Here is a 6,471-nt window from a genome sequence, read left to right on the forward strand (position 1 = left end):
CAACAGAAGCCAAGGTGACACGTATCATTGTCTCCAGTCCGGCGGTTGTTCAGCGGGGGCAATATTTGTCGCAGCGGTGTCAAGAGACTTGTGAACAGAGGGTTTGGCTATTCCTGGACATATTCTCCACACCTGCGCCTGGAGTGCACTGGGTTGGCATTTCAAACTTTATCACCTGTCACACGAGAGACACCGGCTGCTCTGGAGAGCGCTGCTCCCTGCCGCCACCACTCCAGTACCCCCCCACCCTCCGCCCCTCCACTCGCGAGACATTACACCCGTCCTTGGAAGTCGTGCTTAGAAAGAAAAGACAAAGATTTCCCCAGTGGGAGGCCGCGGCCGCTGGCCAGCCGACGTCCATATTGTCTTCTGGCTCCTAATTGATTTGAGGGCTGTGAAATCATCTTCATCATGTAAAGCTAGACGCTGCCTCTTTATATATCCTTCCATATGTACAAACCTCAGTGCTGGATGCAATGTACAGGAAGTGACATAAAGAGTATAGCCCGACAACCCATGACTACAAAACACAACTTGTTGATATTGTAAATATGTTTTAATTCTATTTCATTGCTTTGCCTGTAGAATCTTTCAAATGTTTACTGCTGCAATGACAAAATGTCCAAAGGGATAATTATCTAATCTGTCTCAATATTTACAGTTGAATCATCTTGGCTAAAAAGATAATCTCGATAATTACTGAAATAAAATCCACAAATATCACTGAAATATATTTTAATGAATGATGAATTATTTGAAACATGTTTTTCTCCATCTGTACATGAAAAAAATGTAAGGATATTGAACCTGACACATTACATGTGCAGTTTCTTTCATTGTCATTGTCTCTTTTTTGTGTCCACTAACAAACCCTGTTCATCTTCAGTTATTATGGTAATTGCAAATACAGCTCTGTGATAATTATCATATTAATTAATATAACTGAATTAGATAATGCAGTTATTTTAACATAAATATCCAATCTCTGCTTCACAGTATGACTGAAGATGTGACTACAAACAAACAGATGGTAAGAAGGTGTCCTTACAAGTATGGAAAGGTGAGGGAACTCCGTTAGTTGGTTGATTTTAGGGTTTATAGTAGCATTTTTGTTATTATTAGTAACAGGTTAAGGTCAAGATTGGGGTGGGGGGGTGGGGGTGTTGAATGTAGTTTGTGAAGTCCCCACAAGCGTAGTAATTTAAATGTGTGTGTGTGACAGTCTCCAGGGGACACAGTGATCAAGGGTACACGTCTCTCTGGTCTCCACAGGGGGGGTTCTGGGCTCCAAAGGCCATGGGTGTCACAGCAAAGAAGCACCTCACTGGATGATGTCATACCCACACACACACACACACACACACACACACACACACACACACACACACACACACACACACACACCACACACACACACACACACACACACACACACACACACACACACACACACACACACACACGAGATTAAATCTACAGTTCAATTGTTATTAACTAGCAATGGTTTGGACTGAAGTCATCTGTGGTAAATGTTGTTGTGTGTGTTTGATTGCAACACAATGTGCACGTGTTTATGTTAATGTGTCAAATGTCTGGGTCCTAAACGTTTTATTACACTGGCCAGGAGAAAAAAGATATGTCGCAATTATAGTATGTGGCTAAAAGAAAAGCTGTTATGTGATCGGTTATGTGATGTAGACAAATGCATTGATTAGAGTTCAAGATGATCTGCTTCACAAGAATGTGTGAAATGGATGAGTGTCAAGTTCATCCATTAGGGTTCAAAGGTTACTTTAAACAGACTCATATTTGACATTTAATGAATTGAATTACACATGAACTCTGAAACAGCTGACATTAAGTTTGGCCAATTCGAGCAAATAGAGTGGTTGGTAGAGCGGGCACCCATATTTAGAGGTTTACTCCTCGACGCAATTCAACTCCGACCTGTGGCCATGTGCGGCATGTCATTCCTCCCTCTCTCTCCTCTTTCATGTTTTCAGTTGTCCTGTCAATGATAGAGGCTGAAAATACCCAAAGAATAATCTTTAAAAAAAACATTGCGACAATCTGAAAGAGGTTGCTCGTAGTGATGAACCTACAGAGAATTATCACCTAAAGCTGCAGCTCCTCTCAGCTTTACAGAGCTTTATCGGGAGTTTCAACTCATTGCTTAGCTGTCTGACCCACAGCTTTACTGTTTGGGTTCACTCTCATCACTGTCTTAGTGCTGTTTTTGGCTGCAGCAGGCAGCTGTTTTCAGATAAAAAACTCCAAAAACCCACTGTACAATTACCATCAGTAACCTAAAACAACTTAAATTTGTAATTTTTGTCAACTGTTTGGCAAACTGAGGATGATAAGTTAAAGGCAGAAAAAGTTGGTGTAAGAGAGCTATCTGATTGGCTTTAATTGAGTCTGAAGCAAATCAGTGATTCTACTTATTTAGTTCAGTTTCTTCTTATATTTCACTTTTGTTTTTTCTTTTCTTCCACAAGCAAAAGGCCATGAGTTGGCAGATTCCCAGTAGGTGTGGGAAAACAAATTGATTTCCGTATGTATTGTGATGTTAATTGCGATGATTTTTGATTATTTTCCCCAGAATCAATATTTTTTAATAATTTTTTTTACCAATGATTCACCTAATTATTTTCTCTTCATACGGTACCGCCTACTGTGACTACATGATATCAGTTTCCAGCAAAACAGACTGAACAGAAAATTCAGATAATCCCCGTTACGGTCTTCTTTACAAATAAATATATATCAGACTGACTGACATGTGATGTGCATTATTTTTAGAAAACATTTAGTTTTTTGAAATGCCTCATGAATTACTGTCTCTAAAAGTGTATTATTCAACTTTTGTTTTTATTACATAAGGATAAGAAAATCGCAAAATTCTATACTATCAAATCTGAATACTTCTAGAATCACATTAAATTATGAAAAATCGCAAAAAAATGCACAGTAGGTTTGCTAGTTGTCAATGTCTTTCCATGACGTTTTTTAGATTGTGAATACAGGTTACTGACTAGATATTTCCTCTCACATGGACACTGGATTTGTCCATGGCCATCAGCCTGTCATCTTTGTGGTGTGTTCAATATTTAGCATGACAAAAGATTATCTTTTTTGTTAGGCTTCCTTATTCCACAGAGAAATTCCACAGCTCCACAATAAAAGTCTTAAAAAGTTAAACTATAATCCACATGCACTATAAAATGACTTGGGGAAAGACTGCAATGTCCTTTAAGATGAGGACACGGAAGCTGAAGTGGGGGGGGGGGTGTCAAAGCGCTGTTCTGGTGTTAGCGGCTATTACGATACAAGTACTGGTCATTATCTGTCCTACTCCACTACGCCCACTCAGTGCCTGCATGTGCTGTACGATCATCAAAGAGTGCACGCCGGGGGGGAATTAGGGAATGAAACATAACGTCAGCAATAACACAAAGGACCTTGGTTCAACATTTCAGCTTGTACTGTGTTTTTGCTACAGCCCAGAGCAGAGCCAAGACTGGCCTTCTCCTACGCTCTGACCCGCCCATTTACAGGCTCAGCTTCACCATCTGAGGTTTGAAAATGTGTTTGCTGCACAATAATACACCATGAGCTGCAAATCGTTCGCCGTCTACAAACAAACACATCTTCATGTGTGGTTAGGAGATGTATAGACAAATTAAGATTTTTTTTTTTTTTACCCCTACATGAGATAGATATACGCACTAGATAACATTTATCTGATGCAATTTTACATTTTGTTGTCAATTCTAATATGGAGTAAAGGGGAATGGGCTACATTCAAAATACTCCCTTTAGATGTTTCAGTTCCAGTGAAGGTAATCTTAAAGCTACATAAAAAAATATAGACTAAATCTCTAAAGTGTGACTACATGATGTTTTAAAACAAGAAGAGGAGCGAGCGCGCAACCCACACACACACAACACACACACACGCACACGCACCACGAACACACACGCTCACACACACACAACACACGCTCACACACATCACACACACACGTAAAACACACACACACACACACACACACACACACACACACACACACCTTCTCAACCACACTGCTTGAGCCACTTGCCTGCCAGAGAGACAAGATGGCCTTTCAGCCCTCTAGCCAATCAAACAGCTTGGCTCACACAGGAGATCACAGGCCAGCTGATCCAGCCTCCTGACTTCTTTCTTCATCTGCTCTTCTGGAAACTTTTGGATGCGAGCGCAACATCCCTGATCAAGCTCAACGGGTCTGCTACCAAGAAAAAAACAGGACATTTTGAAATATAATCATGCCACAAATAGATCTTCCGCCACATAAAGAGCTGCTTCTCTGTAGCAAAGTAAATGAAGACCCTGGGCATTATTTGGGAATTTGGACAGTTAGCTTATTAATGGAGATATATTGCTGACTAGTCTCACATTGACAGACCTCCCCATCTCCACAACGCTTTGTCAGCGCTGGAGTATGATCTGGCACACCACCTATCTTTTCTGGGATAGGGGGAAAAAAACTCTGGCTTGTTTGGGTTTCTTTTTAAACCAATCAAAACTGCCTTCAGCGGCGCTAAGCCCCGGAGGCTGTGACGGTTCCCTTGCAAAACAGATAGCTGAGATAGCGGAAGGGGAGGGACATTACGCGCCATATGTTAGGCTGTGTCTTAGCAACGTACATCCGTTAAGCCAGACTAACTGCTGACCAACAACACCTGGAACCAGTGACCACACAAAGCATCTCTGCTTTAAATACTTTCACAACTCTAAATCAAACTTAAAAGGATTCTTGAATGTGTTGGTGGCTAACAAGACACAACTTACACAGATGTATTGGAAGAACCAACCCAGAATACACCCATGCACATTTTGCAAAACCTTTGCTCTCCAACCGTTTTGCACCATATTAGGATCTTGCAAATATTTCTCTTCACATATATATATTTCAAACACATTATAAAATGCAGAATGGAGTGCACTACAGAAGGACATGAACTGCATCACACGTCGCTTAAATTGCCTCCTCGAGTCCTCCACTTGCCTCCATTCCTTACGTCTTAATCCCTCCCACCGAGGAGGCACAGGAGCGACACAAGGAAATCATGGGAGGAGAGAGGAAACGAGGAAATGTGTTTTTAGCCGGATGAGAGGTCCTTTCCTCTGAAGCGTCATATTAATTTGTCAGCTGTATGGGAAGAGTTAGCAACTCTTTCAGCTACACAGCTTCCGGGAAGACTGCTCTTGTGTATCCTCTGCTATAGCTCCTCGATGATCCCTCCTTGATGCTAGCTCCTCCGCTGAGGACCGAGGAATCGAGTAGCTATCAAATAAGTGTGATGAGATTCAGCCATTGTCTTCTCAACATTTTGCCGATATTAAAATGTTACATGTAGCACTGCTAAACCATCTGTTGGAACTCTTGAATTTTCCCTTTGGTTCCTTGGGTCTCCAAACATACGCAGGACACATCCCAGGATGTAAAATGGGCTCCACTCTTTCTCCACTTGTTAATCATTTATAAATTGCTACTGTGTGCACAGTGGCTAGGCGTCTTGGTTTTTTTCCCCCTCTCTCAGCTGAACAGAAGCATTTTGGCTCTTTAGGCATTCAGCTGCTTCTATCCACAGTGATTTTTGATGAACTGAAACAGCACAACGAGCTTCTTCTTACAGATCACCAACACTACGAGTGGCCAATAAGTGAAGAGTGCAATGCTCACGCTTGCTTTGGTTTTTATTCGGTGTGACACACTCGCCCTGTTTGTCGTCCAGCCTGCAGCTGGCGGTGGAAGTGCTGATCATGCTAAGTGGCATGTGGCTGGGATGCAGAAAAACACGCTTCAGTTGTTCTACCTTGAAATTTGCTTTTGCTCTTTCAAAGAGAACAATTAGACAATGAGGGAGAGCAAGACTTTCCAAATGAGAAGTTATAGAAGCCCTATTTTTAGATTTGAATGTCTCTATGTATATACCAATGACAACGTGTACACTGATTTGGTATAAGAAATTTATTTTTGGTTTTAATTAGACAGTTTTTGTAGATTCTAATTATGCATCATAGCTAAACTAAGTAGGAATTGGCTATCCTCTCTAAAATAATCACTATAGTCATACAGCGTTTGAAGTAGACAGCCTCGGTTTACCTGATTTAAATAGAGTAAAGCAGGTATTTTGGATGTCCAGATTACGCAACTTTAAAGTCCCATCTTCATTTTCTCCACAGACAATGTTAGATATAAAATATTCTATAAATAGGGCTATGAATAATATATATATAAAAAAACCCTGTACAGAGTTTAGTATTTTTAATGACCTGACTCTGAGGACATGCTGTAGTCTTGAATTGAATACCAGAATTCTTTCTAATGAACTATGCTGTTTTTTAACCTCATGACGAACGTAAACATGTTTTCAAACATGAGTCATAGAAATTACTTACATTGAATACTTTTTTTTTCAGCC

The 6,471-nt window shown here is 40.7% G+C and overlaps 1 long non-coding RNA gene across 3 annotated transcripts in view; it reads right to left on the minus strand.

Moving 5' to 3' along the window:
* Positions 1–783: 783 nt before the first annotated feature.
* The window catches only part of LOC116688840 (uncharacterized), a 78,599-nt gene continuing 72,911 nt past the window's right edge, over positions 784–6,471 (minus strand). For 2 of the 3 annotated variants that reach the window (XR_004331867.1, XR_004331869.1), the window contains one exon: positions 784–1,324. This is a non-coding gene — a long non-coding RNA (uncharacterized LOC116688840). Of the gene's footprint in view, positions 1,325–4,100; positions 4,272–6,471 lie in introns of those variants that run through there. The other variant, XR_004331868.1, reaches the window with a different exon arrangement.

The sequence above is a fragment of the Etheostoma spectabile genome, chromosome 5, assembly GCF_008692095.1.
Source record: "Etheostoma spectabile isolate EspeVRDwgs_2016 chromosome 5, UIUC_Espe_1.0, whole genome shotgun sequence".
Lineage (NCBI taxonomy): Eukaryota > Metazoa > Chordata > Actinopteri > Perciformes > Percidae > Etheostoma > Etheostoma spectabile.